This window comes from Eptesicus fuscus, chromosome 16 (genome assembly GCF_027574615.1).
Source record: "Eptesicus fuscus isolate TK198812 chromosome 16, DD_ASM_mEF_20220401, whole genome shotgun sequence".
In the NCBI taxonomy this organism is placed as follows: Eukaryota; Metazoa; Chordata; class Mammalia; order Chiroptera; family Vespertilionidae; genus Eptesicus; species Eptesicus fuscus.
Genome location: NC_072488.1, coordinates 15,764,689 through 15,789,014, shown reverse-complemented (window position 1 = coordinate 15,789,014; position 24,326 = coordinate 15,764,689). Strand labels below are relative to the sequence as shown.

General features: G+C 48.8%; 1 protein-coding gene across 5 annotated transcripts in view; it reads right to left on the bottom strand.

Moving 5' to 3' along the window:
• The window catches only part of LTBP1 (latent transforming growth factor beta binding protein 1), a 349,094-nt gene that overhangs the window by 309,544 nt on the left and 15,224 nt on the right, over positions 1-24,326 (bottom strand). The window lies entirely within an intron of this gene.

The window sequence follows — 24,326 nt, the reverse complement described above, 5'->3', positions numbered from 1 at the left end:
ATATACATGGTTCTGCACTTGCCAGTGCACTGTACACCCTCCCCAACTTTATAATGAAAGACAACCCAGAAGACACAGCCTCTTCCTCTCCTACTTGCTAGGATGTGTGTGCTCTGCATCATGAGGCGTGTGGCCAAGCGGAGTTTTAAAGTTAGGAGGGCTCTTTGTCTCGGGTAAGGTAAGTGGATTTTATCGGCCCCGGGGGAGTTCACATGTTACCGACATGCGTTTTATTAGGTTAATGCCATTGGCCTACAAACATGACTTCTTCAGTCCCTCCGGTATTTGTCCAAGTACAGGTATGCATGCCAAGCTTTGGCAACAGCGCACCTTCGACTGAAACTCTGGGTCCTGAGGGAGACAAGACTAAATCGCCCATAACGTTCAATGCAAGACTCAGTCCACAGACAATTGTGAAGGAGGTGAGGGGTGTGAACCAGGGGAGGCTCAGTATGGAAGACGAAAAAGGCCCGAGACCTACTGATTTTCTTTGAAAGAGAGACGACACTCGTCCCATCGTTCGACAATACGAGTCCTATTAGTTATAGCAAATAATGACAAGAAGTGAGTGTCAAGTGTCAGAATACTGAGCTGACAAGTTTTCCAAAAGCTGAGAAGGCTTCTTAAAAAAGAAAGAGAGAAAGAAAAAGAGGAGAGGGAGAGGAGGGAAGGGAGAGAGGGGAAGAGGGGGAGAGGGAAAGAGGGAGGAGAGGGGAAGAGAGGGAGAGGGGGAGAGGGGGAGAGGGAGAGAGAGAGAGAGAGGAACACAGATGCAGCCAACTCCCTAGGTGACCTTGGGGCAAGTTACTTAACCTTGACCTCTGCACCTGTACATGTTCGGGGGCAGAGGGAGGGCAGTAGCTGCTTGTTCTAAAATGGTCCCCACGGGTCTTCCCATATGAGGCTTCTAGAATTCAGTGACCAACGCGATGCACTTCTGGAGTCCAGGATTCTAATTGATCAGCGTTTTCCTGGCGGGCAGTCATCGGGTCCCTTCTGGGCCGTGGGTATTTATGGAATGTCCCTGAATGGAAACAGGCTCCACCCGGAGCGAACAGAAGGGGCCGTGAGCGAAGACCGGACTGGCTCTCACAGCCGGGCTCTGCCAGAGAGCCCCCCGGCACTTTCACGTGCGCATTCCCCGCATGCTTTCCATTAGAGCCGTGTTTCGGTTTCACATCTGAGAGCGATTTCCGCTTCCCCTCCCTCCCAAGGTGTCGTCTGCTAACCCCCCGGGGAGGCGGCCCCGGCAGGGCAGCGCAGCCTGCAGAAGCTGGTACCTCACCGAGGCCCAGGCCGGGGGTCTCCCCGAGGGCCACTGAGAAGGCCCAGCCAGAACTGTCCTTAGGGGGACATGGGGGGATTACAAGGTAAAAGGGCAGAGATTGCTTTTCACGCTTCAAAGGTTGTATGCGGTAGGGGGACAGGGAAAAGAATAATAAGAGAAAGAATTTAAACCACAAAAATTTTCCGCTGGAAGGGAAAGAACACACGGGATGTACTCGTGTGACTCTGTGCAAGACCTCCCTTTCGCAGTGAATTGTGAAAGGACAATGAGGAGGAGGATTCGACCATTTCCTCCTCCTCCCTCCCCCCTCGGTTCTGGCAGAAGCCCCTTGGAGCGTGCAGACAGCAGGGGCTGGCTTAAACCGGGGGGTTGGGGTGGGGGGCAGATTCCCTAACTGCCAAGACAAGCCCCTCACCTGACACGAGAAGCAAAGCTCATGCCCTGCAACCAGACTTCATCAAGCCCTCTCTCCTACCATGCCTGGGCCTGGGGGAGCAGTGGTCCCCACACAGCACCTCTCGGCGTGCGGCGCCGGGGCCCTCAGCAGCAGCACCGCCTGCGAACACTGCCGAGAGGCGCTCTCTCGGCTGCTGCGTCCAAAACTGGAGCCCGGCCGTCTGACCGCCCTCCAGGTGGGTCCGACGCGCACACGAGTTTGCAAACCGCTGACAGACCGCATTTGGAAAGGCCGTCTTCCACCAGCCGACGTTTCTGAGGATTTCTATTTTTATCACTGCGAGTTTAGTGTTTTCACACTCCCCGTGCGTTCCCTGCACGGCATTCTTGCTGTGATAAAAAGTGTTTGTTTTATGTGGCCCTTTTATGTTTCATGCAAAAAAAAGAGAATAAAAAATGTTCCATGTGACCAAATTCTCAAGATAAATACGGGCCCCTTCCAAGAGTGGAGACATATGGTCACCATCTCCTTCGTGGCCGGCGTAAACGTGTGCAGGCATTTATGAGAAAGCTGTTATTCGGAGGTGTGGGACCATGTGGAATATGATACATACATATCACAGAAGTACTTTGGAAATGTCGTTTCCACCACTGGATTCTGCATTTTCCCGGCCAGCTGTGGGTCAGCACAATGAGTCAACGTTACATGAAGGTCTGATCAGAGGGCTGGCAAGTGGTTCTCAGGATTGGGCTGTACCTTAGAATCAGCTGGGGAGCTGTGAAACCTCTCAGAAACTCAGGCCTGAGATGGGAGAGGGGGGAGGGGAGGGGCGAGCAGGGGGAAGGGATGGAGATGTACAAACTGCCCGTTATGAAGACAGTCACACGCATGTAAAGCACAGCACGGGGAATATCGTCAGTGATACGGTAAGAACCATGTACGGTGTCAGATGGGCACTAGATTTATCGAGGTGATCACTTTGTAAACTATATGAATGTCTAATCACCAGGTTGTACACCTGCAACTAATCATTACATGTCAACTGTCATTGAAAAATTTTTTTACATTAAAAATAAAAAACAAAGCCCAGGCCTAATGCCAGCAAACGGAATCAGAGACTCGGGGGGAGGGAGCTCAGGCATCAGTGTTTTTACTCTGTGTGCAATCTCCACGTGACGGCACCGTGCAGCCACGCCTGAGAACCAATGGGTCAGGGGACAAAACCCTCGTCCAGACTGCGGACAGACTACTAGTCTTCCTAAAACGTAGCTCTCTAGAATTTTTCCTCCTTCACTCAACAACTTTCAGCACATTGTAGCTGCCCCTGAAGTACATCGAGACCCTCTACATCTAGCCCCACCCTCCCACTGTCACTGGCCCCCCGCCCATCCCTGCAGAAGCTCCCCACTCACCTGCACACAGGTGACCCCTCCTGAAGCAGGGCCCTGGGAGTTCTGCTCTTCTGAAACCTCCCCCCTTCCTATGAGGTCTTTCCCCAAACGCCCCCCACACCCACCCACCGTGATCTTCATATCACCTGAACTTCGGTCCCACTTCATCATTCACTTCCCATTTCCGATGTGCTTTCACTTATTATTAAGCATCTTTTCACGAGGTTCTCTTATTGCCCAACTGGATTCTGAACTGTGCAGTCAGACCATTGGCTTCTGCAGAATGTATACACCCAAGGACAGGAGCCTGAACTTCACCTTGGCTGAGTGACTGATACGAATGGAGAGACACTCCTTTGCTAAGGATGCTGGGATGTCAGGACATCTGCAGAGGGAAGGTAACCAATCAATGGGCTCTTAATGCATTCCGTAATAACACCCGCACCTCCAGACTTAGTTTGCCTGTTGTTGGATCAAAGAGGCTCCGATCCCTCCCCAAGATGTTTTACAATCACAACTATGTTAAAATATACTCTGCTCGTGTATAAGGAAGGTCTGTAGTGGCATTTAACAGTATGCTTGTTGAAGTTTCAGAAGCTCAGGCCCCGTGGGTTCTAGAAGAATTCTGAATGGGGCGGGGTGGGGAGGTCATTCTGAAACAACTGGTCAAGGACTCACAGGAGAGAATATAGCAACGGGCTGGGGGAGCTGTGACAAGCTACTAAACTTCCAGCACAAACACACATGAAGGGAATTCGCCCAAGAAGCCCAAGTGCAGTAGAAACAAGAAGAGCTTCTGAGAGATACCCCGTGCGTGAAAGGACGTGTGGAGGGGGTCACAGTTCATAAAGCAGGTAATCCAATGAAGGGGCGCAAGAGACGCTGAGGTCCCCTCTAACGACCCGCCCATTCCAAACGCAGCCATGACTCCGGAAGGTGTTTGTTTTTAGGGTAAAAAGATAGGCTTCCCCGGTTGGCCAGGCTGGAATAACTGTTACCAGCAAGCCTTTTTTCCATAAACAACTAAAAGCATGGATGAGAGAGATCAAACCGCTGCTGTCATGCCAAAGACAACTAGCAAGTGAGGGCAGGGAGCCCTGGTAGAAGGAAACCAAAGGAGCCCAGGAGCACCGACCGCCTGCAGCAAGCACTTTGCAGACCGAGGCACAGGAGGCCCCAAAGGGAAAAGGGTGGACTCCTGAGCTGGGACCTCAGGAGGCTGAGCGGCGGGAGCCTGCAGGGCGGGGGCTGCAGAGCACAGACCGGCACACGGACAGCCTTGGGATCCCCCTGGAGCCTCCGCGCACACTAAACGCACAGGGCACGGGGCAGACACCAGGAGACCAAACTCCCCGGACCTGTGAGGTGCAAATTCCCACTCCTGACCCTCCAGGGTGAGGACATTCAATACGGAGCCCAGAATAAGCAAAACCTCTCTATTAAAATCGGGCCAGAATAATACGCGAAAGAACACTGACACACAAATCACAGTTAAGAATAGAGATGCCAAATTATTATAAAACTAGCGTTCCCGTTGCAGGAAAAATCCTGCAATAGGATTTCCTGCTGCACTCTACCCGCCTCCGCTCCTCCCTTGTCACCCGCCCCGCCTTCTCCGCCAGCCAGCCTGCTTTTCCCTTCGCCCCCGGCCCCACCTCCGCTCCGCCCTTGTCACCCGCCCCGCCTTCTCCGCCAGCCCGCCTGCTTTTCCCTTCGCCCCCGGCCCTGACTTCGCTCCTCCCTTCTCCTCCCCTCGGCTTGCTTGCTTCTTCGAAGCTTTACTCCCTTCTGCAGCTCTTGGCTTCTTTCGAGGCTGTCTTGATATGCAAATTAGCCGCCATCTTTGTTGGGGTAATTTGCATACTCGCCCTGATTGGTTGGTGGGCGTGGTTTGGCTGGTGGGCGTGGTTTGGGTGTAGCGAAGGTGCAGTCAATTTGCATATTTGTCTATTATTAGATAGGATATTGGCAAATCAAATTCAGCAGTATTTCAAAAACAGAAGGGCACGCAGAATAATTCCAGAAATCTGAGGCTGGCTTTACCATCAGCAAATCTTATCCGTGGAATTCCCATGTTAAAAAATCAGACGAGACTGCGTCTCAATGAATGCAGAAAATCTTCCAATAAAATGCATCACTTACTCATGATTTAAAAAATAAAACCAACAAACTGTTAGCCGACTGGGAATACAAGGGGATTTCCTGTCCTGGTAAACAGTACCTACAGCAAATCCCACAAGGAGCACGTCGAAACCTACGATAAATACTACGAGGTAGCTGTAGAAGAGCGACCGAGGCATTCATAGCAAAGTTGGAAAAGTCTGATGCCCACAATAACCTCTGATAGTGGATCTTGTAAGTCCCAGTGAACGTGGCCAAACATGAAAAAGGAATAAAAGGTCTAAGAACAGGAAGGGAGGGAACAAATGCATCATTATTTCAGCTCACCAGGTGTCTATGTAGGTAATCCAAAAGATTCTACAAGCTACTGCAACTGAGAGGACAACATGGTGCTGGTTCACAGATGATAAAAAAAAAAAAACAAAAAAAAAAACAGGGCAATGAAATGTACTGCAAAGCTTAGAAACAGGCTCAAATATAAACGGAGCCTTGGAAGGCAATGGAGGACACAGAACCAATCTGAGAAATAATGGACTGCCTAAAAAATGGTGTTGGAAAGGAAACAGCCCTCTATCTAGGAGAATTAAAATTAGATCTCTACCCACACAAGAATGTACATTCCAGATCTTTGAAACGTTTGAAAAAAAATTGAGAGACTATTTCATGATTCAGGGTAAGGAGGAATTTCTCAAATGTGAAACAGTAAGTAAAAGATCAAAAAACTTGACTAGATCAAAATTTAAGTGACTCTATACACAAAATTGGGAGACAAATGACAAAGAGAAGACACTTGCAATATATTTAGGAAAGGATTAGTAGCCAGATATATCAAGAATTCCTACAAGTCAATAGAAAAAAAACAAAGAGTATGAATTGGCTATTCAAAGGTGATGAAATGTGAGTAGCAAATACACATGAAAAGATACTCACCTTCTCCAATACCAGACAACTGCAAATCAAAACAATACTGGGATACAATCCCACACTTACGGGACTGGCAATACATCTGCCTAAAGTGTTAGCAATGACTTAGGGAAACAGGAACTCATGTACTGCTCACGGGAATATATTTTATATCACCTCCGCAAAAGGCAATCTGGCAATACCTAGTAAGTTTCTGATGTGAAATCCCAGCAACTTCACTTATAGGCTTGGGGAGATACGTGCAGGAATCTTCACTACACACCAATTATGTGGGAAAATACTGGCATTGATAGATAAATGCATAAGCTATGCTATATTCATTCATGCAATGGAATACCATACAGCAGTTAAAACCATGAGCTGGATCTATACCTATCAAAATAGATGGGCCCACCCTAGCCAGTCTGGCTCAGTGGATAGATTGTTGGCCTGCGGACTGAAGGGTCCCAGGTTCAATTCCGGTCCAGGGCACATGCCCTGGTTGTGGTCTCGATCCCCAGTAGGGGGCGTGCAGGAGGCAGCCAATCAATGATTCTCATCATTGATGTTTTTATCTCTCTCTCCCTCTCCATTCCTCTCTAAAATTAATTAATACACACACACACACACACACACACACACACACACACACACACACACGTGTGTGTATGTGTATATATATATATAAAATGGATGGACCCTGAAAATAACAATAACATTGCCTAAAATAAAACAATTTATGAAAGCAATTTAAAGAAAATTCTACCCAGCCAGAATAACAATATATGATGTTATTTTATCACTAGAGGCCTGGTGCACGAAATTCATGCACAGATAGGGTCCCTAGGCCTGGCCCGTGATCAGGGCCAATCAGGGCCTTCAATCCCCCAGGTGCCAGCTGCTGGCTGCTGGCTGGGGCCTTCCTTCATTCTGCGCCGCCCCCTGGTGGTCAACACACATCATAATGAGCGGTCGAACTCCCAGTTGGTCGAAATCCCGAGGGGGCAGTTTGCATATTAGCCTTTTATTATATAGGATACTGTTACTTGTGTGATCGTATTATAACTGTCTGTGTCAATAAATTACGTAAAACAATACTGTTTGTTTTTATGGATACACAGGAAATCAGTGAAAGCATAAAATATGACTGTCGGGTTCACACTAAGTTCGTGACAGCGATCACCTCAGGGAACGAAGGGGAACGACAGTAAAGAAGGAAAGAGATCACTTTATGGGAATACTTTTTCTTTAAAAAAAGAAAGACGGGTAGCAGATATGACAACAAACAGACCTATATTAGCTATGGGTAGCAGACACATAGGGGTTTACTGTTGTGTCCCTTGTACTTCTCTGTATATTTTTCATTTTTTTTTAATCAAAATAATTTTTTAAAAATCCAACAAAGGCAACTGAGAATTGAAGGTGGTTAAACTTGTTCCTGAAGCACAGGGTGAGGGGGCGAAGATAAGGATGAGGTCCGTCGATGTGGCAGAAACTGCCACCCTGACAACGATGAACTCGATCTGCAAACACTGGGCTCGAAGCAAGCGGAGACCCCACCTCAAGACCTGGGTGAGCAGGACAGCCAACAGCCTCGGACCCCATCCAGACGCCACGCTGGTCTGAAATCACTCCTTCATTGTTTGAAACAGTCAGATTCTCAGCTTTCGGCCCCACCAGTCGGATTTTTCCACATGTGAATCCGACTCCAGTTTGACAAGCTGTTCCTCATGTTATTTAAACGCTCGGTGACTGTATTTTTAGGAAGTAATCCATGCCCTGAAGCCCAGGCTCTGTTGCTCTTACTTCTAAAAAAGCAGCTCCTAGTTCTATTTAAAACCATCCCCGCGCACACAGGGCAAACAGTGTGACTCTGGCCCTTGCCCTTCTCTCTGAGCAAGCTGCAGCACGCCCCCGCATGCGTCCCGGGAGAAAGAGGAGTCCGCCTGAGTCTCCTGGGATCACAGGCAGCAGGTGCCAAATCGCTTTGCTCTGTGTGTCTTCACAGCAATTCCCAGCTGCCTTTGAAGCCATGCAGTCACACTAAGTGACATCAGATCACAAGAAGCCTAGCATGAGGTCACACCGGTGGGTCTGCTCTAACTCCGTCTGCTCCGTGTTACCAAACCCAAATAAATGTTGTACTTTCCTTGTAAAAGTCTCTGCGTCAGCTTCCTCCAAAATCTCTACAGAGCAAGGACTATTAGCCTAACATCCCCATGCCTTTTCCCTCCAGCCTCGTGGGATAATGAGGAAGTCCACATCAGCGCGTTCTAGGGAGGCGAACCAATCACCAATGCACGTACCGACCCTTAGGGGATCTGACTGTTATGAAAAGTCAAGTGAGACGCTTGGGGGAGGGGGGGTGTGCTTGGATTGCTCTCTCCCCTCCAGGTCCAGCTGTCAGACACCATTGACGTCCTACCCATCCCTTCCCTAACCTACTCTCAAGTGACAACTTAACCAGCAGCCAGCCAGGGGGTCGGACACAGCACACAGTCTCCAGGATGCAAGGCGCCAGGTGTGTGCAGACTCTCAGACTCTGTGCGGGAACAACTGCCTCGGTGTCCTGAGCCCCGTTGGCCTAGTTCCCCAGGAGCTGCGATGGGGAAGGCGGAGGGTCTCTGAGTGAGCTCAGCAGGCGTGGCTTGTTACCCTGTGACTCCATTTAAAATAGGGGACTCCCGGGGGCCAAACACACGCCGCCCAATGCCATCACTAACTGCGACGTCACTCACGAGACAGAACATAATTAAAAGCCGTATCAGGCGTCCTCAAACGACGGCCACATGCGGGTGTTTGTGCCGTTTTGTTTTTTTACTTCAAAATAAGATATGTGCAGTGTGCATAGGAATTTGTTCATAGTTTTTTTTTTAAACTATAGTCCGGCCCTCCAACGGTCTGAGGGACAGTGAACTGGCCCCCTGTTTAAAAAGTTTGAGGACCCCTGCGGGCGTAAGTCATGTGAATGGAAAACCCACCGCAGTTCTTCAGGGTTCGGTTTCTGGGCTTATTGCTGCCGTTTTATGAAGTTGTTTTTTAAGTCAGTGGAGGGAGAAAAGGAAAAGAACACAAAGCTAAAGATCTACAGTTTAGACTATATAAACATGTCATTAAAAATAGCAAAAGCGCCCAGGCCAGTGTTGCTCAGTGGTTAGAGCATCTGCCCACTCACCTGAAGGGTCATGGATTCGATTCCCAGTCAAGGGCACATACCTGAGTTTTGGGTTCCCTCCCTGCCTCTGGTCAGGGCACATGCGGGAGGCAACCAGTCCATGTGTCTCTTTCACATCGATGTTTCTCTCTCCTCCTCCTCCCTCCCTCCCTCCCACTTTCTTTGTAAAGCAATGGAAAAAAATATCCTCTGGTGAGGATTTTAAAAAATAATAAATAATAAATAGCAAAAGTAAGAAGACAGAAAAAAATAGAAAACATTTTCAGAAAAATGCTGTTATTTAGAAGTACTAATAAAAGTTGTCTTTAACAAATTAAAACCAAAATTGAAAAAAAATAAAAAGGACAGAAATAGACAATTAAGACAAAAGAAAATGCAATTGGTAAATAAACTGTGGGGTCATGTCTAAGTGAATTAAGTCATCCAAAGAAATGCAAACTCAAACATGAAGAAACAATAGTATGGCTACTTAATTTTTTAAAAGACGTAAAATTATTAAAACACTAGTAGCCCTGCGCACGAATCTGCACACCAGTAGCTCGCCAGTAGCTTGCTGTCGCCCTCCAGTAGCTCTCCGCCCGCTGCCCGTCCTCCTTTAGCTTCCCCCGCCCCCCCCCCATAGCTTGCTGCCCTGCCCCCTCCTGTAGCTCTCTACCGCCCGCTTGTAGCTCGCTGCCCCCCCCCCTCCTGCTGATCCGTGATCTGGTCATTACGCGGTCAGTTGTGATGCTTCATGGCGTAACGACCATTTGCATATTACATCTTTATTATATAGGATACTGCTGCAAAGATGGTAACACCATGGCAACACCTGTTCTGGGTGTGCGAACAGTCGATGCAGTACTATATGGAAGAGAGAGGCGTGCAGTGCTCATGGGTGCCACTCTGTAAAGCCGCTGGCCTTACTTTAGGAGTAAGCCAAGCATGTCAAAACGGCCCGCCGGCCCCGAGTTTGACACGCCTGGAGTAAGCTCTAGAAACACTCAGGCCTATTGGTGTTTTATCGTTCCTAATCTAGGAGATTTTATATTCAAATACGAGCACCGCAGTGTGACAATTAATATAGTGTAAAAACAGAAATATCCCACCCAGGAACAACCAGCAGCAGATGACAATGGTGGAATGTGGTACAGTCGTTGGAGACAATGTTTGAAAGACATTCTTAATGACACGGAATCATGCTCATGATGTAATGCCACGCTGGAAACAGCCCCCACTCTCTCTGGAACTCATTCCCATCAGCCTGTGACTACAGCTGGCCAGGGAACCGACCATGTGGGAGTCACCGGTGACCTCTAGGCTGCCCACCCAGCGGGCCTTCTCCCTCCTTGAACACGAGTGGCGTGGATCCATCGGTCAGCCCTTCCCTCCTCCCCACTTCCTCCCTTTGGCTGAGAGGTCACACCTGGCCTCACCATAGACCCTTTCTCAGTCTCCCTCTGGCTCTCCCTTCTCTTCCTGATCTCTAGATGCTGACATTTCCCAGGGCTGGCCTGGTCCTTGGGCCCGTGTCCTGGTGATCTCATTCAGTCCCATGCTTTGATGTCCACCGAGGCTGTGCCCACATGTAGGTCTCAGGCCTGGACCTCCTTTCTGGACTCCGGATTTCCATGTCCAACTGCCTCGCCGTAGAGATCTAACAGGCTCTCCAAGTCAGCTCCTGTGGACTCCCCACCCCGACCCCAAACTCCACAGCCTGCTCCTCCTCGCATCCACCCCCTCGCAGCGCCCCGCGTTCCCCCAGGTGCTCACCCAGGGTGGGAGGCTGCTAGGGCTGCTGTGACCAAGTACCACACGCCCGGTGGCCTCAACAGCAGAAAGTCTTGTCTCCCAGTCCTGGAGGCTACAGAGGTCTAACATGGAGGTGCCGGAGGGACTGGTTCCTTCCGAGGCCGTGGGAGAGAACCTGGCCATTCCCCTCTCCCCGCTTCCCACAGCCGCAGGCATTCCCTGGCTTCTGAAGCTGCTGTCCCCGTGTCATCACACGTGCTCCTGTATGTGGGTCTGTGACCAGACACCCTGTTCCTATACAGACACCAGTCAGGTTGGATTAGCACCCCTTCCCTCCAGTATGACTTCCTCTTAACCAATTCCATTGGCAATTACCCTAATTCTAAAGAAGGTTCTATTCTGAGGCACTAGGGACTAAGTAAGATGCCAACATGTGAACTGAATTGTGGGCAGTTGTAGTTCCACCCATAACACCAAGTTATCACCATATTTGACTCCTTTTTTTCTCTTATACCACACGTCCATTTCATCGCCAAATCCTCTTCGCTCTACCTTTTAAAAATATCCTGACTTGCCAAGACCGGTTTGGCTCAGTGGATGGAGCGTCGGCCTGCGGACTCAAGGGTCCCAGGTTCGATTCCGGTCAAGGGCATGTACCTTGGTTGCGGGCACATCCCCAGTAGGGGGTGTGCAGGAGGCAGCTGATCGATGTTTCTCTCTCATCAATGTTTCTAACTCTCTATCCCTCTCTCTTCCTCTCTGTAAAAAATCAATAAAATAAAATAAAATAAAATAAAATAAAATAAAATGGTGCTTAAAAATATCCTGACTCTAACCATGTCTTACCACCTCCCCTCAAACCTTCCTCCCGGCCACTTTGTCCCCCGGGGTCAGTCCATTCTCACCAGCAGCCAGAGGGGGCCTTTAGAACAAAGTCAGGTCACAATCACTCCTCCACTCTAAACCTTAGAGGTGCCCCTCTCGCTCAGTGGAATGCCAAGCCCTTTTTTCCACAGCCTGCAGGTCTCTGCCACCCCTCCCCTGTCACATCCTAGCCCCTCTCAAACACCATCCCCCATCACACGGCCTTCCTTGCTAGTCCCTGGGCACAGCACACCTGCCGGGCCCTTACCTGGCTGTTTGCTCCCACATATTCCCAGGGGAACACTGCCTTCCACATCACTCAGCCTCCCCCGCAATGTTAGCTCCAGCAATCTCTGAGCCTCGATTCCCTCATTCTACCTTACTTTTCTCCAAAGCACTTATTCCTACCTAACATTATATTATATGTTTATCTTCTCATTGTCTGTTTCTCCCACTAAAATACAGTTCCACGGGAGAGAGACGATGTGGGCCACTGCTTTTTCCCTGGGGCCTAGAATAATGTCTAGCTCACAGAAGATAATCAATAAATGAGTGTTGAATGAACACATGACTGAAGGCTAGAAGAAAAACACACTTAAATGCTAATGTGAGTTATTCACCTGTGAGTGGTGAAATTACACAGGTTATTAAATTTTTTGGTTTATGCCATATCATACTTTCCATGTTTTTCTAAAATGGCCTGTTATTACTTTGACAGTATGGCAAAAATCAACACTTTTTTTAAAAAAGATAGGTTAATTCACTTAAAGTCTAGTTTAAACATACTTAAATTTTTAAGGGCTGTAATTCCTACAATGTAAACAAAATGTGAGGCAGAGTACCAAGCATGAGATTTTATGATAACTGTACTATACGGGAACTTATATTATCTTTACTTTGAAACTTATTCTTAACGCGCTGTGATTGGGTAATGCGTCTAGCACTTTTATTAACATGTTCAGTGTGTTTGAAAAGCTGGCTTCTTTCATTTGCATCAACCAAAAATGTTAAACAAGAGAAGCTCTTTCAAAAATCACAGCCATGAAAATAAACTTTATACGGCCGAAACAACTGCCAAATTGAGAACCGAGTCTCTGAAACTTGGATTACAACAAAGGGAAAGAGAAGAGGACAACTTTGCTTTTTAAACTTTATGTTGATTAGGGAGTGTCACCTAGTGGTGACGAAAGCACTTAAGCCAGGCAGCCCAAACCAAGCCCCAGCTCAGACACTGACCAGCTGTTTGCCCTTGGATACATTTCTATGACCTTTTTTTGCATCTCAGTTTTCCCATCTGTAAAATGGGACCCACTTTTTAAAAAAAAACACAGAGAGCTTCTGTCTGGATTAAATGAATATATATATGCAAAGCACTTAGGACAGTGCCTGGTTCAGAATAGCCCTACACAGGTGTCAGCTATTATTATTACCCCGTGCCCCACATTCATCCCACATTCATCCCACACATGCCTTAAAGTGGCATTTAAGGAAGCTTTTGAGAAGCAGGTCCCAACTAAATCTGGGATAGAATTTTATTTCCACCATTGGAATTTCACATGTGCCCAAAATTGAACCAAACATCATGAGCTGCCTTTTTTCGTTCTTTCTTTCCCACACTCACTCACCCAGAGGAAAGCCGGGGTGGGTGGCAACCAAGTGACAGGGAGCCTCGTTAAATCAAAACAAAATATTGTGTGAAACTGTTCTCACGCTCCAGACTCCTGTTTCCAAACTAATTTTCTTAACTGAATGAAGAAGAATAGCCACATGAGTGAGACAGGGCCTTTAAAAATTACCCTTGGGTTTATGTTGACAGCATTCCTTAAGGTGAACTCAGAGCATTGTGTGGCCAGGGATGGGAATACCCTGGAAGACATGCGCTCGAAGCCGTGCCAAGCCCTTTCCTTGCAAAAATAAAAATGCTCGCAAGTGTCCCTGAAGACTAAGCCCCCCTCGCTGTGGGGCACAAACCTCTGACTGGCTGTGGGCATGGTCCCAGCTACAGAGACCAGAATAATGAGGCTTCCACCCCCAAAAGGAGCAACAGTGGAAGCCTCACTGTGAAATGCAACGTCATTCTTCTCAGTGGAAGGAAGCTGCCCAGCAGATGATGCTGCGGGCAAACAATGAGCCGTCTGGCCAGCAGCGTTCTGATGGCGGGATATGACCGTTTTCAGAACCGAAGCTGAAACAGAACCGTGGACGTCCAGGGCTCCTCAGAAAATGCTGAAAGGAACAAGCAAAGCTCTGTTTTCAAAACACTGATAGATGAAATTAAAACTGGTGAAATGGCTTTTCTCTTTCCGACAGCCTTCTGAACGGAGAAATTATTCTAGTGATATTGTGGCTGTAGAACGCTCCTTCTGTCCCTAGACTGGGCCTAGCGTCCCGTCTGCATTTAAATTTTTCACTTCATTGATCTCTGAGATCCCTTCCATAATGTCTGATCATCTCAAAAGTAAAAACTGTACAGTCCGTAAACAAAGAACGTTAAATAATTATTAAGATCAGAAATTAACAAGAATTATTTTACTGCTAAAAAGTGTCAGCTTTAAAAATAAATTAACTATTTCTGTCTACAACACTATGCCGAACTTGTTAAATAATGGATGATGGTAACAGTGTTGTTATTCCCAAATTCTTTTTATATATATATATATATATATATATATATATATATATATATATATTTTATTGATTTTTTACAGAGAGGAAGAGAGAGGGATAGAGAGTTAGAAACATCAATGAGAGAGAATCACCGATCAGCTGCCTCCTGCACACCCCCCACTGGGGATGTGCCCGCAACCAAGGTACATGCCCTTGACCGGAATCGAACCCAGGACCCTTGAGTCCGCAGGCCGACGCTCTATCCACTGAGCCAAACCGGTTTCGGCTTATTCCCAAATTCTTAATGTGTTTATGTTTTCCAAGAAAACAAATGGCTGTAAAAGTTTTTACAGATTTAATCCAAATAATTCTTTTTATTGTTCAAAATATGCCATGAATAACTGACTTATTTTAATAGTAATTGTATTTGTCTCTGTTTTCTGAAAAAGCAGGCCTGCTACATTTTCTGCTAATCAATTCTGGAAAAACATTAATTAAGAGAAATAATAAGAAAATTTTACACAATGATTCTGAAAGGAGATTATTATTTTAATAAAGCTGTGGGGGGGAAAAAAACACACCATAATCACGAATCTCTCATAGCTGCCTGTTGAACAGATTGTGCAGAAATTTACTCTCAAGCCACAACCCCCTGAAGGCCATATATTCCTGGTACCCATTTCTGTATTTTTCTTAGATTTCTTCCCATCATTTGTCATCATCAGCTCATACCATGATTCAGGGCAGGCTTCTGTGGATTGCGAATGAGGAACAACAACAAAAAAATGACTATTGTGGTTCTTGTTATGTCTAAAGATGTCCTCCAACAATTCCCACTCCCCCTCCCTATCAGCACATGCTCTCCTGCCATCAGAGGGTGGAGCACATGTTCCGTTCCCGCCACCCTGAATCTAAGCTGGGTCCGTGGCCGTTAAGCCAAGGAAATAATCGTGCCATGCTGAGACCGCTGAGCCCAGGCATTCAAAAGACCAGGAAGCAACAGTTCTTCCCTCTTGGAACCCAGCCACCAAGTTATGGGGGAGCCCACGCAACCACGTGGAGAGGCCCACGTGGGAGACAGCAGAGGCGCCCATCCCACAGCCCTCCCTGAGCTCCCAACCTGCAAAAGCCAACATTGTCTTGCCAGGCAGGTGAGTGTAAAGCCCAGGCTGATGCCACATGGTAGAGAGGCCAGCCATCCCCGCCGAGCCCCGCCAAACTGCAAAATAAATGATGATGTTTGTCTGAAGCTGCTAAGCGCGGGGGTCTTTGTCTTGCAGGAAGAGAGAGCTGAGACCGGCTTCCAGAAGAAGAGTCACCACATCTCACTCCCCGGCTTCTGCTGATCCTGCCGGGCTTTATCACCTCGCATCGACACGTAAAAGTGTGCGTGGGTGAGCAAGGCTTCAAACTGAAAATCCGCGCAGACGCGATTCACAGTCTCCTAAATCCTACGGAGCACAGGCCTCCATATCCATGCATTTTCTAGCACTGAATGGGATCAAAGATTTCCAAAGATTTCCTGGCCAAGTCACCAAGCACAGAAAAACGCTCAGCTCTGACAATACTAGCCACAAGTGAGCATTATTTTCAAATTTTATGTTACCGTATTTTCCTGTGTATAAGACGAATGGGCATCTAAGACGACCCCCAACTTTTCCAGTTAAAATACAGAGTTTGGGATATACCCACCCTATAAGATGATACCCGGCGTGTAAGACGACCCCCGACTTTTAAGAAGATTTTCCTGGGTTAAAAAGTCGTCTTATATGCCAGAAAATATGTTATATATATTTTACCACAATTTTCTTAAGTAATGCAATACACCAAGGAAAACAATGAATTGCACACTTTAAATGGGTGACGAGTACAGCATATTACTTATATGTCAATAAAGCAGACAAAATCACTGTGCCCACGTTAGGCTATTCCATCAGACAGTCTAGCATAAAGCTCAGGAAAATCCATGGCAACAGATACACATAAGGTGGCCCAGCTGTGGCCAAAGCTGAAACCACAGACTCTCAGAAAAAGCAGGACCTCCTCTGAGGATTAAAATTCCCCACCATCTCTCTGCCCAGTCCAGCACCTCCAATAAAGATCTCCACCCACAAACAGCCCAGGCCACCTTGGAACAGCTCTAGCTTAGAAAGATGTTCCTTATTGGGGGTGAACATCTGCCTTAGCTTCCATGCATTGACTCCCCTTTCCATAGTTTTTGAGGAAAGTTCCTCATCGCCGGCTTGCCCAGCCCTGAGTATATTCCAGTTTGGCCCAGTATGAGCTTGGGAGTGAGAATGCTTAGGACTAAATCCGAGTTCCATCGCTTACCCGCTGCATGTGCTTTGCCTAGTCATTTAGCTCTTTTGTGAGCTTCAATTGTAACATCTGTGCAATGGGGATGGTGGAAAGTCCTCTCATCTTTTGGGGAGGGAGGGAGTTAAGTTAGTACCTAAGATGAAAGTCACCTACAGTTGAAATTACTCTGACAAAACCTACCGACCATGGCCAACATACTGTCTCTCAAACTGTCTTCCTGCATCTGCACAGGTCACCGTTACTTAGGGTAAGCACCATCTCCCTCCCTCGGCCGGGCACATGGAGTCCTAACTCACGGCGTGCATGAAGGACGCCACTCCACTCCAACACAACCCACCTCGAGGGGAAGCAACTAGCAGAGGGCTTGGAGCAGGGGAAACCCACCTGGGCTATTTTTGTTTTAATGGAACAATCATTATTCGCTTCTATTACTCCACCTACTGTGATCCCGGGAGGGAAGCACAAGATCCGAGCTGAAGTTTCAAAGCTGTCGGCCCCGTGTGGAATGGGGCGGACCTCCGAGTGGGACCGAACTCCGAGTGGGATGGTCTTTTTATTTCCTGCTGTCTTCTGCTTCCTTCAGGGCAGGATAACGAGGCTGGAAAATCCACCCGTGAGAGCACCGAGGAGCAGAGACCCTGGCCCCACCCCTGCAGGGCACCCACTCCCAAACCCTGCCTGTCAGCGCTGTGCTCAGCTCACCTGGAAGCACTCACCCTCGCTCTCAGAGGACTCCGGGCCCCTCCTCAGCCGCGGGAAAGGGGGAAGTGGTTTTGCCTGAGCCCACCCCAGTGAACAATAAACACACCCATTTTCTTTTCAGCAGCCCCCAGGCCCCGGCCCCACCACCTGTGCGATGTAATCACCGTATTAGCTGAACGTCTGCACTTGTTCAAGAGTAGTTAGTGGTGTCACCCAGGTGTCCTGTCCAAAACTGACATTAAATATTTCCCACCGCAGATGAGCCGCTGCAGAAGAAGCTCAAGGGCTATTTTTGTTTTAATGGAACAATCATCATCGTCATGGGCCTGGTCTAACGGCTCAACGCCTGAGGGGGGTTTCCCACCAGTGCCTGGTGATACCCTCCGACCCAGACGGCAGGGACCACGAGCCCGTCTGGTCCACTTGGCCACTGGGAGGACACGTCTCACGCCCAGCTCCGGGCAAGACTATGGGACTCTAAGGAGGCCAGTCCTTCAAAAGATTATTTAATACAGGCACTTCCGTTCTTTTATTACTTGTTGCAGGGGAGAGAAAAGCTGTCAGCCCAGTGTGGAATGGGGTTATCTTTCTGATAACCAGTGCTCCTCGACGGTTGGCCATACCCGCACCTGGCCAAGCCCTGGGCGATGCGAAGCTCTTGCCAATCCTTGCCACTGCCACACCCTTTGGGGCAGGGTCTCTGTGACCAGTGCCAAGGGAACCCTGTGCAGCCACTTCCCTGCGGAAAGGAAAGCTCGTTGCTGTAAACGGTCGTCAGCTTGGTGGTGAGTCGAGCAAAACCTAATGAGTGTCCATGGAACTGGGCCATAGCCCACATTTACACCGAGTTCTTCACGCCACTTACTGTTGACTCTTTAAGCAGGCCATTTCCTCTCCTCGTGTGCCTTTAACAACCAAGGAAAAGCTAGCCAATGAGAAAACTCATCCGGCAGGAGAGCTGAGCCCCAGGTGGATCCAGGTTCGTGAATCGGAAGGCAGCGTGGTCCCCGGACAGCAGCAGCAGCAGCGGGGGTCTCCCTAGAAATGCACGTTCCCGTGCCCCAGCTCAGACACGCAGCGCCCAGCAGCCTGTGCTTTATCAAGCACGAAAAACTGTGGGAGCCACAGTCATATTCTAGAGTCACTAGGATCTGTGCCAAGGGCACTTCCAGGGTGACAGGCTTTCCATTCGCTGCAAAGTAGTTTGGCGCCTGGGGAGAAAGGCAGAGTCAGGCCATCCCGTAATACACCGTCGTCAGGGTCACTCAGGATGGTAAGCATCACGGGCCAGGTACACGGGCCAGGTACGTGAGGCAGCTCGGGGACTGAAGGTCAAAGCGACAGGAAGGATGGGTGGTCCGAAGACAGAGAAGCTGACCTGAGCTGTGGCTTGGGAGGTGAGAACAGCACCTTCCAAGAGGTTGTGCATCAAGGGACAGCCGTGACTCATGTTCACAATGTTACAGTGAGATCCTCTCTTCAAACGCAGTTTTACAGTGAAGCGTACCGACTACATGAAACAGGTAGAGCTGTGTGTGTTTGACCCCGCCCCGCCCCACACATACCTTGCTTCTTCTCTCACCTCTCTCCCTTGAAAGCCCCTGATGGACGTGGGTGGTGTCCTGAGGATGTCGGAGAGCACAATGTGAAACGCACACATCTGAGCAGGTGGACACTGAACATCTACTTCACGACTTCAGGGACAAGCTCGCGCCTCCTGTTCTAGCACTTTCCTCTGGGGGACACTTGGTAGAACGTTCTAACCATTATGAGGGCACTGCAATAATCAGTAGGGTTGCCTGGCCAGCGTGGCTCGGTGGTTGTATGTCGACTATGAACCAGGAGGTCACGGTTCAATTCCCAGTCAGGGCACATGCCTGGGTTGTGGGCTCAATCTCCAGTGCAGGGCATGCAGGAGGCAACCGATCGATGATTCTCTCTCATCACTAATGTTTCTATCCCTCTCTACCTCTCCCTTCCTCTCTGAAATCAATTAGAGATAGAGATAGAGATAGAGATAGAGAGAGATAGATATATATAGATATATATGGATTAAAGTAGGGTTGGTCCACAGCTCTTTCTCACAATCTAGTCCTCAAACACTGTAGTTGAATGGTCCCTGAATAACCCCTTATACACACACACACACACACACACACACACACACACACACACTCTTAGCTGACAACCCTGTTTGTCCGGGCCATCCACTGAGGAATGTAGCCCAGAGGGCCTGGCCTGGGATGAACAGGTTACTTCAAGCAGCAGAAACCCCTGACATCAAGCTAAGCAGGCTCTGCCTCCAGTGAGCTGGGTGGCCCTGGACCAGTCACAGTGCTCTGGGCCTCAATTTCCTCATCCATCACACAGGGAGTCAGCCGGTGGTCCCGGTGGTCCCTTCCAGCTCCGCCCCCCTGGGTCCTCTGGGGTCACAAAGGACTGAGTCATGTTTACACCTCAGGGTCTTCAATAGAACAAAGCAGGCTCCCTTCTCCCCTCTGCCTGCTCAGGGCGGGGACGTGTGATTTACATTTCTATGGTCCCTCGGTGACTAGCCAGTAAACGAAGCCTTAACAATAGGCTTTCTCCCAAAGTCTTCTAAATATAGACACATTCTCTGGGAGCCAGAGGATTTCCTGAAGGGTTTTTCTGAAGAAACTAACAGGCCTAAATAATAGATGAACTTGTATATGTGAATGCCAGTGTGTGTGTGTGTGTGTGTGTGTGTGTGTGTGTGTGTGTGTGTACCAACAATGTAATGATTGTGTTGGTTTCCCCCCCCCCCCCCCAGACATCATTTGTCAGGCTGTCTCTGCCAATTTTCCTTTCACTGTCTCTTGAATTCATTCCTTTCTTTGCCTTTAAATGAGCCCCCACCCCCTTTGGGTTCTGACTCCTCTCGCCCACCTCCAAGGCTGGACTGCGGGCTCCCTGCTATGGGGCCTCACGTGCCTGCCCCCACCTGCATCCCCAGCACACTCCCTGGGCACACCGACCTTCCCCTGGCTGAGTCCCCAAGCCCAGCCTCTCCCTCCACCTGAAGGACCTCCACCTCAAGGTGCCCCTCCCCAGACTCACCCCTCCTGCCTGCCTGCCTTCCTTCCTCCACAGAAGCCTGAGGGCCATCTCTCTTCCTCCCGCTCGAAACATCAGATCTGATCCTACCTCCCGGGTCAACGTCCCTGTCCCCTTCCCCATCCCCACTGCCGCCCTGGCATTTCATCTTCTGTCTGCCCTGAGCAGGGCTTCCTCTGCAAAGAGCCCATAGCCCACACAGGGTCTGCTGGGGTGCTCCCCGCTCCCCTGAGCCTAGCCAACGCAGGGACCCTGCCACTTCCCATGCCTCCGCTGGGCTCACAGACAGTCCTGCAGTCCTCACAGCGCGCACGGATCATTTCTGGACTGAGATGCGGAGGCTCCGTGACCATACCTGGATTCCAATCCAGGTCTCAGCTCTTGCAGTGGCAGGGCGATGGTGCTGGACACGTAACTGAGGCAGGGAACCAAGCCTCTCCCAGCTCTTGGCTCCGCCTGCCTCCGTCCCCTCCTCTACAAGCATCCTAGAGGCTGAGCAAACCAGGCCCCAGCCTTGTGGATACAATTCAATGCTTCCCACCCTGAGGCTTTTGTCCATCCATCTGTCTGCCCCAAATGCCCTTCTCCCAGACTCACCCTGCAAAACATCCCACCTGCCTCAGCTCCCCCGGGCCCTGCTCTCCGCTTGCCTAATGCAGCTGAGTCTGGTATCAAGCTCTCTCTTTGGAGCCCGGCAGCACTCGGTTTCCCTCTTGTATCAATCTGGGCGCTTTTCCGATCCATTTCCCACCGCAGCACATGCCTGCGTGGCAGGAGCCAACAGATCTTTGTGTCCCCACGCCTTCCACCCAGCACTGAGGAGAGTGCCTTGCACAGGCCTGAGATGCAAACAAACACTTGCTGAACTGGGCGATGTGGTGAGAGGCAATCAAGGAGGAGCTCGCCGAGAAAACACAAGAGTCAGAAAGTATACGTCATCATCCCACCTCTAACAATATTCTAAGAAATGCCTTGTGTGCACAAGGGCTCTCTTTGTCATCTTCAAGTAGAAACTAGCAACACTAGCAAATGAATGAGTGTTATAAGGGAGCACGTTTACACTCAACAACGAGTTCATTTTTCACATTTATAGTTGTTTATGGAAGAACGGGGCTGGTCATGAAGGAGTGAGCTTCCTGTCTCTACAAGGATTCAAGTACAGTCTATGTGGCCAGTGGCAGAGGTGCCTGGAAGATTCCTGGGCTGGAATGAGGGCGGGGTGGCTAGATTAAATGACTGAATTCCCAGATCCTTTGCAATTAGGGTTCTAAGCCATCAGCTTCCCGCTGTCAGGACACCCACTGAGGATGACAGGCATGTTCTGTCACGTTACAACGCCTACAATCAGTTCCCTGAAACCTCACCCCATGTCACTCAGACAGGCATTAACGTATCATGTAACCCTGAACTTGGGCAACAATAAAAAGTCAAAGAAGCTGCCTGGTTGAGCATTGACCTATGAACCAGGAGGTCAGGGTTCCATTCCCAGTTAGGGCACATGATCCCCAATAGGGGGCGTGCAAGAGGCAGCCTAACAATGATGCCCTCTCATCTCTCTTTCCCTCTCCCTTCCTCTTTCTGAAATCAAGAAAAATGTCTTTTTTTAAAGTATGTTGGCTTACATCCTCTGTAGTTGCAGGTATTTATGTGGGAAAATACTAAAAAAGAAAAGATAAGCTAAGCTGAGATCATATTTTGTTTGGTAACTTTTAGCAAGAAGTTCTGTGATACGAGATAAAAAGCAAAATGAGTAACATTCAAGCAAAAGAAAGTCAGCACTGTCTTCTTTTCAAGCCACGACTTTGTCATCACACTTTCAAAAACCAGCTCCTCCTCTGAGACAGAGGTGGTCGCCATGAGAATCTGAGAAAGTACACCTTTGTGGCTGTGAGAGATGAGCAAATGCCGGTGCTCTCCGAGAGGGAGGGGGGCATTCGACAGCCTCGACGCAGTTCACGTGGTGACAAATTCTTCACGGAAAACTCTTAGGTGCACCTTTTAGTATGTGTCACCCCAAAGCTTATCAGTCTGTCTCCCACCCAGATGAAAAGGCTGCACAGACAGGCAGCATCATGATACCACGCTGAGTCATAAAAATGACTAATGAAACCTAGAACTTTCTCCACACGCAGCTCTGCCTTGCGGTGCCATGAATCAGTCAAGGTCACCTGCGGATCACTCCCCGACACGTATTCCTTCAACAGTCTGTAGAACACCCATCCGAAAGGGTACCTAAGAAGCCTGTATGAAAAGCACCCCAATTCGAGAACATGTGGTCGATGACCCAGATCAGTCTTCATGTAAACAATATAAGCAAACAGTAAAGAATAGCAGGGCCCCAACCCAACAGGGTTAAGCTTTGGGAAACGCACTCCGTGTGTTTCCAAGTGAAATTTTTTAAGTGGAACTTCATGAGAACTTTATAGAAAAGTTACTGAAATCACACTAAAAAGTAACCCTATACTTTGTCTCCATATAAATATTCATCACTGGGTTGAAACCTGAGCATGAAATGTAAGTTCTAGAAGAGCTCCCGTCCCGAAGAATGCCCCACGCTCAGGACAGGACACAGCAGACACGAGAGACCGTGAGCTAATTGGCTGGACTATCTGTCAGCTGCACGTGCACAGGGTATCGGTGGGCGCAATGAGCATGGGGGTCAATAAAGCAGCTCCCAAATGGTAAGACGCAGGACGTACACTTGGTGGTCATTATTCATCCTCGGAAATTCACAGTAGCTCACCCTTAACCTACTGCTAGGTTACTGTTTCTTAACAAAGGCTCCCCCAGTTTCATTTTGCACTGAGCCTTGCCAATTATGCAGCCAGTGTGGTGCTGACATGACCATTCGACCCCCGAGGTCCAGCGAGGCCTGAAGCCAGCATAAACCTGAGGCCTCCCAGATATCTGGCAATAAACAGCCTCTTTTTCTTCAGCCAGTCTGCGTCTCCTTCACTTACCACCAAAGCATCCTGCCTAACACAGACTCGGGGCCCACCCCTCTCCCACCACACCGCACGGACACCCGCTCCACCCGGCCCTGGCTGCCTCTGCGTTATCCTCGGTCAATCCATCTCCTCTCCAACATCATCTTAAGAGCCGCAGCTGATCCTCTGCCGGCTGCCGAGTCTGAATTTCCCTCATAAACATATACTAGTAGACGATTCAACGTCAATCTTCTGTTTCCAAGACTCAACTAATTGACCCAACAAGGTCAGAAAGACATGAAGGATTCATTCATTCATTGATTCAAAAAATACTTACTGAGTTCGTACCATGTAGTAGGCACAGGAGAAATAAAAGGAACCTTTTTGCACCTGACCGGCGTGGCTTAGTGGTTGAGCGTTGACCTATGAACCAGGAGGTCACAGTTCGATTCCTAGTCAGGACACATACCAGGGTGGCGGGCTCGATCCACAGTGTGGGGCGTGCAGGAGGCAGAGGATCAATGATTCTCTCTCATCATTGATGTTTCTATCTCTCCCTCTCCCTTCCTCTCTGAAATCAATCAATTTTTTAAAGAACCTTTTGCACCTGCAATTGATAGCAGAAACCACCTCAGAAAGCCTCCGATGAGCTATGTCCTTCCTTCAGAAACAGGGGGGCTGTCAGCTCCACAGAGCAGCGTCTTAATCGTCTTCTTGGCCCACAGCAAGGTGCCTTCTATAGAGCCGGCACCTCATCAAAAGTTAGGGAATTGAAATGACACACACATAGATAACCCAGCTATAAAAACGGTAGCATTTTTCTAAG